Here is an 11,223-nt window from a genome sequence, read left to right as displayed (position 1 = left end):
CAGCGGTACAGGACCCCTGCATATTGGGTCTGGACTTCCTGCGCATCCAATAATGTGTGTTGGACCTGGGGAAGAGCACACTAGCCTTTCATGAGGGCCCCACAGTCAAAATGGTGCCCCCCACACGGGCCGATGGGCTGCACCTGCTGAGTCGGGGAGCGACAGAGGAATACCAGCTGCTGCATCCCCCTCCCCCAGCCAACCCTGCTGTTCTGCAGCCCCCAATCCACCACTCTCCAGGGGTCATACTCCCTCCTGCCCTGGACCAACAGCCTACTGGGGAGGATGGAGATAGACTGTCGGTGGTGAGAGCAGTGTGGAAACGCAGCTGCCACAACTTGGATTCCAGGCAACAAGATGAGCTGTGGCAGGTGTTATCGGATTTTAAGGACATTTTTGCACTGACAGAAGATGAAGTGGGTCTAACTCACTTAGTACAGCATGACATCGAAACTGGAGATGCACGGCCCATTAGAACACGCCCCCGCCGCCTTCCCCTGGCTCATCAGACTGCTGCTGAAACAGCACTAGATGAGATGCTGAAGACAGGCATCATTGAACCTTTGAGCAGTCCCTGGGCCTCAGGGGTTGTGATGGTAAACAAAAAGAATAGTGCTAAATTGAGATTTTGCGTCGATTACAGGCCGCTGAACAATATGACCAGGAAGGACTCGTACCCGCTGCCCCGCATCGATGAGTCCCTGGACTTGGTTGCTGGCTCATCCTGGTTCTCCTCCTTGGACCTGCGTAGCGGGTACTGGCAGGTACCCCTCAGCCCTGTAGCCAAACCAAAGACGGCCTTCTGCACTGGCAGGGGGCTGTGGCAGTTTTGAGTTCTCCCCTTCGGTCTGTGCAATGCCCCTGCCACGTTTGAACGGTTGATGGAAAAGGTTTTGGCTGACATCCCCCAACAGGAGTGTCTGGTCTATTTGGACGACATCCTGGTGCATGGGAGCTCCTTTGAGGCGGCTTTGGCGTCCCTGCGCCGCACCCTACAAAAAATAGCAGCGGCCGGGTTGAGGCTCCACCCAGACAAATGCTGCTTCACGAAAACAGAGCTGGAGTTTTTGGGGCACAAGATCGGTGGTGAGGGCATCAGCACACTAGAGGAGAAGGACTGGCCAAGCCCCATCAACCTGAGAGAGCTGAAGAGCTTCATTGGACTAGCGTCCTACTACCGGCGGTTTGTGCGTGGTTTTTCCTGCATTGCTGCACCCCTATTTCGCCTGCAGCAGAAAGACAAGGACATTGCCTGGACCCCAGACTGTGAGCAGGCTTTCAACTGTCTTAAGAATGCCCTGACAGAGTCGCCCATCCTCACCCCACCGGACCCCAGCCTGCCGTTTCTTTTGGACACGGATGCCAGCGATGTCGGAACTGGAGCGGTGTTGAGCCAGGTGGTGCCGGAGGGGGAGAAGGTAGTTGCGTACTTCAGCAGAACCTTCAACAAGGCTGAAAGACGCTACTGTGTGACTCGCAGAGAGCTTCTAGCTATAGTGAGGGCGATAAAGAACTTCAAATATTATCTGTGTGGCCTGCCCTTCACTGTCCGAACTGACCACGCTGCACTCCAGTGGTTAATGTCTTTTAAGGAGCCAGAAGGGCAGATTGCACGCTGGCTGGAGGAACTGGCACCATTTTCCTTCAAAGTTGAGTACCGAGCAGGAGCTCGCCATGGCAACGCTGATGCCATGTCCTGGCGCCCCTGTGCCCCCGATGGATGCCGGTACTGCGGGAAGAGAGAGGCCCGAGAAGGAGAACTCCGCGCTGAGGAGGAGCGAGATCCCATGTATAGCAGAAATGGGCCAGGCTGCAATGCAGCGCAGGTTGTTGACTCAGCGGAATGGAGAGCACAACAGGAACAGGATGCCGACCTCCAACCGGTGCTACAGTGGGTGGAAGCTAGACGAAAACCACAATGGGATGAAGTCACTGGGTGCTCACCTGTCACAAAAGGACTGTTTGAAAAGTTCACTGCTCTCAGGGTGAAAGATGGAGTGCTTCAGAGAGCCTGGAAAGAGCCGGCTACAGGTGAAAGTAAGTGGCAGGTGGTGGTCCCCAGGGTCCTCAGAGAAGCTGTGTTAAACTCCTGTCATGGAACGACTGGAGAGGGACACTTTGGAGTTTCCAAAACCCTCTGTCGGCTTCGTCAAAATTTCTACTGGGGTCAGCTCAGGAGAGATGTTGAGGACTTTTGCCGCCGCTGCGACCTTTGCACAGCGCACAAGGGCCCCCCAGATCAATCACGCGCCCCGCTCCAGCAGCTGGCAGTAGGAGCCCCGATGGAGAGAGTAGCAGTAGACATTATGGGTCCATTCCCGCGCACAGACAAGGGGAACCGCTATGTCCTGGTCGCTATGGATTGCTTCACAAAATGGCCAGAGGCGTATGCTTTACCAGACCAAGAAGCAGAAACTGTGGTGGATATGCTGGTCGAGGGCATGTTCTCCAGAGTTGGGGCTGCAGAGACTATCCATAGCGACCAGGGGAGGAACTTTGAGTCAGCAGTTTTCTCCACCATGTGTGAACGCCTTGGAATGCAAAAAACATGGACTACCCCTTTACACCCCCAGAGTGACGGACTTGTCGAGCGGTTAAACAGAACCCTGGCAAAACAACTTGCCATCCTCACTGCAGAACACCAACGGGACTGGGACATGCACCTCCCCCTTGTCTTGCTGGCCTACAGGTCTGCTGTACAGGAGTCTACAGCATGCACGCCTGCCCTGCTTATGTTGGGACGGGAACTGCAAACCCCTGCGGAAATGGCATTTGGAAAACCTCCAGATACACCGATGGTTCCACCGGGACCAGAATATGCCAGGCGCCTCCAAGACAGGATGGAGTCAGCCCACGCGTTTGCCCGGGACCAGCTAGAGAAAACGGGAATGAGACAAAAACGGAACTATGACATGAAGACCAGAGGGACAGACTTTGGGGCTGGTGACTTGGTCTGGGTTTATAGCCCGAAGCGAAAGAAGGGCCGGTGCTCTAAGTTAGACTGTCACTGGCTGGGGCCATGTGAAGTGTTGGAAAAGCTTGGAGAGGTGGTTTACAGGGTTCAGCTGCCACCTCGGGGAAGACGGGTGGCCCTCCACAGAGACAGGCTGGCCCCTTCCAACTTCCTAGACCCCTGACAATCCTCCGGAGAAACAGAGCAGCCACACCCCTAGAAACATGGGCTGTTTCCCCTGCTGACCCCCCCACAATCCCCCTCAACCCTAAACTCGCCCCCTGCTCAGTCGCAGGGTACTACAGGACAACAGACATGGGCCCTTGTGTCCCATGTGGGGAGGCCCCAGAGACAAATAAGACCCCCTAGGTTCCTCAGAGACTTTTTGTGCGATCCCTCGGGGCGAGGGATTCAGTAAGGGGGGGGGGCAGTGTAACATCCCTGCAGGTTTTATAGTTGTAGTGTTGTCGTTCTAATGTTAATGTTGATGGTTCCAATTATCGCTTGTTCTTTGAATGCACCTTTGGGGGAGCTGGGATGTGAGTGGCTGAGTGAACGAGGGGGCGGGTCAGAGACAGGAGGTGAGCCCCTGTGTGTGGGAGTGAGAGCTGGGGGGTAGATGAATGAGAGGAGCCTGATAAGCTTTGACCCTTTTTGTTGTTTTTGGCGTAGTTACGGCCGACAGTAACCGCAGTTCTGTACGGAAATAAAGCGGCTAACAAGCAAGAAGGTTGTCGTCCTTTCCAGCGTTCTGTGGGACGCTACAATATTTAAGAGTAGAAGGCAGCCAGAAAGAAAGTATTAGCAGACTCCGCCGGCCGCCAACACTTCCAGATAGCTGGAATGGATGGTTAAAAAAGGTACTGCGATTCAATTGTCAGAAAATCGATATCAACCGTGATACCTATGAATCAATTTTTAACTGCCTTACGATTAATCGTTACATGGATAGATCTTCTAATTCCCTCATGCAGTGTACTGCAACGTGGCTTAGCAGCTGCATCCTCACTTTCAACCCATTTCAACTTTTGAAAACTTTTTCCAACCCATTTCATCTTTTAACCTTTTCAACCCATTTCAACTTTTGAAAACTTTTTTCAAACTTTTTAAAACAATTTCAACTTTTTCAACCTGATTGCTAATGTTCAGCTATTGCTATGTTAATACTTGGCTAATGGTAGGTTAGTGCTAATGCTAGGTTTATGCTATTGCTAGGTGAATGCTAACGCTAGGATAACACTAATGCTGGGGTGGTGCTAGCGCTAGGTTAATGCTATAGTTGGCCTTATAATGCCAAACGTATCATATTTGATACATGAGTTTTGGAATTCTACATGATTTTTTTTCTTTAAAAACCCAAAGTATATGATTATATACATGCAAAACAAGGGTAATCCACCATGAGGCAGTAATTAGTTCAGCAGAGGCCTCTCCTGCAACGCTACAAGCTTGTCAATTATGATGAAAGATGCACAGGTGGTTTTAGTGGAAGAACTTTTCCAATTTTGAAAAGATTAAGAAAAACATTCAACTGAAACATCAATAGGAACAGTTACTGGGTTGATGCAGTTAAATAAATTTATAAATTGCATCATTTGGTAATCAACATGGGAAACAGACAGAGATGTAAGCACTGTGCAAGCCACTTTTCCCATGTGTACTGTGAGAAATACCGAACTCATCTCTATCTGAACAAGAACAGGAACTGTTTTCAGGCCTAACACCACCATGCAAAATTAAAAGTTTGTGATCCACAAAATGAGGAAAAATAAGTGAAATGTTGTTATGGACTTCACCGTGTCAGTTCCATTGGTGGATATCTCATTGTTGCTTAGAAATAGCACTAAAAAATTTACTTATGTATGTATGGGACCAATAAAGTCTCCAGTTTCAAAACATTGGAATTTTATGTCAATTATTTAATGATTCAGGCTTTACAGGGTTAGGCTAATGCTAGGTTAGTGCTAATGCTAGATTGATGCCATTGCTAAGTTAATGCTAATGCTAGGTTAATGCTATGTTAGTGCTAATGCTCTGCTAATGCAGTGCAACGCAAGCCAGCACCTCCATCCTCACTTGCATTTTCTTCAGGAAATGCAAATATTCTAGTTGTGTATGATTTGTCTTTGATCTTTGACATTTGGATGATCTGTGGAGAGTAACAAGGGTCTGCAGGAGACCTCTGAGGCTCATTTAGGTTTCACGTTCTAAGATTTTTAGCTTTAACAATCAGAACCTTTGCAGGATGATGACTATTTATTCGTAGAGTTAGAAATGTTGAAACATGGAGATGTATAACACATTACTCCAGTTTTAAAATCTCATTCACAGTAAACACTGTGATGCTGCTTTTAGTTGCTATGCCGGAAAGAACTTGGTTCATAAGCTGCTGAAAGGTGGCAGGTGCATTCCGCAGACCAAAGGGCATTACAGTGTATTTCAAAAAACTGTCAGCTGTAGCAAATGCAGAAATCTCAGAGGCACGAGGAGTTAAAGGGACCTGGCAATAGCCCTTCAACAAATCAAGTTTTGTCACGAATTTGGCAGAACCAACACTGTCAACACAATCCTCCATCCTTGGCAGGGGGTTGGAGTCAGGCTTAGTAATGGAATTAACCTTCCTAAAATCTGTGCAGAAATGAGGAGTTTTGTCTGCCTTCGGTACGAGCAGACACTAGAGCTAGGGACTGCCAACCCATTTTCTAGCAGGTGCGTTACCTCCTGCTGAAATTGCGGCTGTTTAGTCGGATTCACACGGTAGGAATGTTGCTTAATGGTGGCGTGATCACCAACATCAGTGTCACGGGACAGAACTGTAGTGCGGGAGGGAGTGTCACAAAATAATGACCAATGACTATTAACCAATTTGACAATGTCATTTTTGGCTCTGTCATTCAAATGTGGCAAGTGTGATTTTAAATCAGATAGAATTTCCGAGTTATGAAGACGAGGACAAGGATTGGCAAAGGAAACACGAAGTCCATCACTCTCAGGAAAATACTGAGAGGGAAAAGGGACACTAGACACAGAGAGCACAAGCAAAGGAAAGTGCGAGTCCTGGTCAAAATAAGCCTTCATCATATTGATGTGGCACACGCGGGTCTTCCTCCTCCTATCTGGAGTTCCAGTAACATAATTAGTTTCACTTAGTTCATTTTCTACAACATAAGGTCAGAAAAATTTTGCCTGAAGGACAGAACCAGGAATAGGAAGGAGGATCAGAACTTTATCACCAATGTGGAATTCTCTTTTAACACTTTTTCGATCAAACTGTGTTTTCATTTTCTTTTGGGATGCCAAAAAAGCGCTGTGCACAGCATCACACACTTAAAGGGGACAAATCATGCAAAATCCACTTGTTTAGCCCTTAAATGCATTTTTTTTGTATATTTAGAGTGTTTAGAAGTACAGAAAAGTTCAAATTAGTCTCTTCAGGTGCTCCGTTGATATCTTTATATTCTGTTTTGGTCATATTTTTCAATCTGTTTCAATTTTTCTATTTTCTATTACGTTTTTTGAACAATAATGTCACAGTATTTGCAGCGGAACTGCCAAATTAGGACATCGACTCCAGGTCCAACACTTCGAGCAATCCGCCATTTTTATTTCTCGCTTCTATTTTGTAGTCCAAGCTCAAGGATGCCGAAGTTACGAGAGGATTAGTCAAAATGTTGGGTTGTTGGATGTAGTAACCCACACGCTTCATTACACCGTCTCCCAGCATCAGAACATTTTCAAAGTGCCTGGTTGAGTTTTATTTTTTATGGAAATGTACCCACATCTGTGGGTAAGGTCATTTTTGTGTGCGAAGCACTTCAAGGATGACTGCTTCTGCAACCTCCGCCAGTATAAAGAAGGATTTACAGAAAGACTTTGTCTGATTGAGGGTTCAATTCCTTCTATCTTTGAAGACGACAAACAGAGCACTTCGGTAAGCTGTAAATAACGCTAAAAATTGTGATGATACGACATCCCTGTCATTGTTTTGTTAGCATTTGCAGTTGCACCGTCTTTATATGTTAGCGCTGTGTGCTCGTTTTAGATCCTTGATGATATGGCCTACGTGATTTAATTTAAGTCTAAAGTTTTCATTAGCCATTTCATTTTGCGGTTTTTGTCTCCTAAAAGACTGTATTAAAATGCATTTCGTGACGTTAGCTTGGCCCTAGCGTTAGCTCGACACTTGTGTTAGCTCACTTGTTAGGGTTTCTGCAGGTTCATCATCTGCAGAAACACTATTTTCATCTCTCTCCGCCGGGTCAAACATTTAAAGCTGGATGGACAAGTCTTCCGTTGTTGACATTTTGTAAATAACGTGTAAATACTCCATTGGCTGGAAGTGTGTCACACACTGGAAATGGGAGCTGCCTTTCCACACTGCACTATGAGAACACTGGGACAAAACAAGAAATTGTCAATATATTGGTTTAAATATTTATTTACCTCCAGTACATTTCATTGTTTCTGCCTTACATTGATCTTTTTATTTTGCCTGTTATTTCTGTAAATACCCTGGCCTCTGTTGTGGAAGTTACCTGTAAATTATGGCTTCCCAAAATGTACATTTTTGAACAGTTAATTTTGAACAGTCTCTGTTTCTTCATCTTTGATGATAAAACTTCATCTGAATTGAAATGCTATCTTTCATAATCCTGACTTGACGAGAACAAAATGAACAAACGATGGTTAGCTGAAATGTCAAAAAAATGATGCCCTCATAATGAGGGATATTATGTATATTTGAAGACCAAAAGGTAAAATAAATTACATCAAAGACATTTCTTATGGAAAATAGTAAGAAAGTTTTATTATTTGGCCATAGATCTATCATCTTAAGTGCATTCACGTGATGGGTTGTGTATCGCTTCGTTAACCTAACAGTTAATGCAATTGCTAAAGCAAAATTTAAACATTTCCAGTCATGATGTCATGACTCAGCATTGTTTCTCTGCCCAAAGAGTTGTGAAGAACATGGGAAGTGAGAAAAGACAGACAGGACTCTTCCACCCGTTGGCAGGAGAAATCCAGAGCCAGCTGATATAAGGTGGTCTGTTTTGGTAACTGTGTTTTGAATATCCACCCTCTCTCTCTTTCCCTACGCCATTTTTCTTCCCCCATCCCTCTATCTCCTGCATCCCCCCTCCCTGGGAAAACAGGGACAACAAATTAGCCTTCTTTTCTCAGCAGGGTCCAGGGAGGAGGACACTTGGACAGGCCTCAGAGTGTCCGCCTGCAGTTCCCATGGACCCCTCATGCCCCTTCCTCTTTCAGCCGTCGAGGAAGCAGCCTTTGTGCCAGCACCTGTCTCTAAGGAAATTGGTAAACGTGATGGCTTTGTTAGCATCTCTATGGAAACCAGCAGAAAAGAGCGGGGCCAGCTTGAGGGGATTTGGTTAGAGCCAAAAAAGAGAGTGGAGAGAGAGGGAGGGTATTGGGGGGCTTGGATGAAGAAGCAGTAGCATTGCTTTGGTTTTACCGTAGATCTGTCTGAGGAGGCTGCTGCTGCTGCTGTGTGTGTGTGTGTGTGTGTTTCCTCTTCCTGGTGGGTGACACCGTGACATTCACCAGTAAAGCAGGGCAGGAATGTGAATGAGTTGAAAGCATGGTCAGTCACATCATGTCCAGTGTGTATCCCCCTTGGTGCAGAAAACATACACTTTTAATCACACATACAAACACTTGAAATATTCAAGCAACAACTACAATTGTCTTGATTAGTTTAAATAGGCAATTCTCTTGGGTTTCACGTGTTAGCACTAAAACATAACCAAACATGACCAATGCAGGAATTGTAGTAAATCATAAGTCCTTTTGACTATTGCAAGCATCTAATGTGAAGTTTTTTTCCCCCACTTAAATATCAAACATAGCAGCAGTTGCTTAAAATCACTAAACATCCTGGAAGGTATGATGATAACGCTCCAGAGCAGAGGTGGTCAACTTCTATCACAGCGAGCGGGGGCCACAAAAATGTGTTTGTTTGATCGAAGGGCCACATTATCAACATTCATGTCATCATTTAGAATAATTACCAGTCTGAACATTAACACACGAAACAACAATAGTTTTTATTCTAATTTTGTGTCTGTCATTCTGTGTATTTTTGTTATTGTCTTGCTTGTTATGAGGCATTTTGTGCATTTCTGTTGTCCTTTTGTGTATTTTTCCTGTAAAATGTATGTTTTTTTGAGTCATATTGTGTGTTTGTGTTGTCATTTTGGATTTCTTTGAGTAATTTTTGTGCATTACTGTTGTTGTTTTGTTCATTTTTGCAGTAGTTTTGTTTGTTTTTGGAGTATTTTCTGTTTTTCTTGTCTTTTACTGTATTTTTCTGGAATGCTGTAATTCTTTGTCATTTTTAATGTATTCTTGCTTTCGTTACGTGTATTTTTTCTGTCATTTTGTACGTTTAGTTTGGGGGCTGCAGAAAATTAGACCGAGGGCCGCATGTGGCCCCCGGACCGCCAGGTCTCCATGTCTGCTCTAGAGTCTATGAAAACTGAACATCATTACCAAAATAAAAGTAGTGTCTGCATTAAACCAGCAGATGGCAGTCACTAACTGATATCTATTTCAAATTTGAGAAAAATATAAGTGAGATGGCTGCTAGTTCTTGGCACAAGTTAAATATTTTTTTTATAATGCAAGATTGTTCAAGAATTTGGGAAAAGTAAAGAGATTAGTTAGTGTAAAGGAATATTTTAAACTGAAGGTTTCTTTTACATGTTTTATTTTTTTTTCTTTGCCCTGGTATATGCATCTATGTGCATGAATGTGATAGTCTTTCTGTGTCTTCACATTAACATTTATATTAAAATGATATAGCATTTCAAATGAAATATGCATGCAGCCTAAAAACTAATACAGTTGAATAGGTTGAAGTATGCACCATTGTGTAGAGATGGGCCGATGTTGGATGTTATCTCAGGGTGTATACTCAAACTGTTTAAACATGGTTCTTTCCTTATACCGCTGATGAAACTGTGGCTTTAACAAATTAGATTAGATTTATCAATCAGGCTATTTGACTGCGAAAAAACAATGTTGGCTGCGTGAAAATACTTTAAGGTTAGTGAGAGTGAAAATAGGAAAACAGAAAAACAATATGAGCAAAATTTTGTTTCATTTAATTAATCAGATGTTTCTGGTCACTTGGTGCTAAGGTTTAGCAATGACTCCTCTGTAAGAAGGCTTGAGTTTAAAAATAGATTAAGGTACCTAATAAATGTACCTTCATCTATCGCAGGTGCTCCGTAAGCACACAAGCACTCTCCCACTGGCTAAAAACATGTTGGTATAAGTAGATTTGATGTCACGTATACATTAATACATATATATTCTGGCTGATTGTGAGTTGTTTGACTTAAAAGAGAAATGAAAGGGGTTACTAGAACCAAAAAAGTTTGAGAAGACTTTTAAAATTTTAAAGACTTACCAGTGAGCATGAGGATGTCAATGTGCAACATACAGTATACGGAGAGTATTCACATGTTCATCTATACTTAGTGTGTTTAGGTGACAGTGGATGCGTTTAGTTTATTAGAAGTTTTTGTTGCCCTATTTACCTGAATGAGCTCTACATATCAGTAACAGTTTCCATGTGTTTAATTGCACCAAGCAAATGAGTATTTTAGACCATTAACAGGGATTTGTGTAAAATGTTGGGTGAGCTGTTTGTGACTGTAAGATTTCACTGCTATTGTGGATGAATTAACTCTGTGTTCCACAAAAGAATTACTTTGTGGATCCCAAAGGTAAGCAACATGAATATGAAATTGTTTGTCTTCATTATGGAAGTTGAAGCAATCTGCATTGTACAGTAAGGAAGAGCTTTATATGTAACCTTTTTAGGGCTAACTATTTTACAATGATGTGTACTGACCCTTCACAATAAAATAGGCTGCAGATCATTAATGCACATTTTTATTTCATATACTGTGTAGTAATAATTCTGATGTATAGTAACTTTGAAAAATTCCTAGCACTATGAGAAAAGTTATTAGACCTAGATGTAAGGATAAAGTATGTAACATAGGACAATGATTACAAACCAGGGTCCTGTGTATGCCCAGAGGTACAGGAGCATAGTGCAGTGGGTCCTTGGAAATTGAAACATTCACAATTTCAAAGACAATACGACACAATTCCCTGTCATTTTGCCTAATTCGAAGAAAGTTTGTTTGCACTAGCTGCACAATTGGTTCCATCCAGATTGCGGAAAGAGACATTCAAAAACAGCCAAAATTTGGAAAACAAAAAAATAGCTCAAA

This window comes from Gouania willdenowi, chromosome 17 (genome assembly GCF_900634775.1).
Source record: "Gouania willdenowi chromosome 17, fGouWil2.1, whole genome shotgun sequence".
Taxonomy (NCBI): domain Eukaryota; kingdom Metazoa; phylum Chordata; class Actinopteri; order Blenniiformes; family Gobiesocidae; genus Gouania; species Gouania willdenowi.
The sequence above is the reverse complement of the archived record's forward strand: the minus strand, read 5'-3'. Positions refer to the sequence as shown.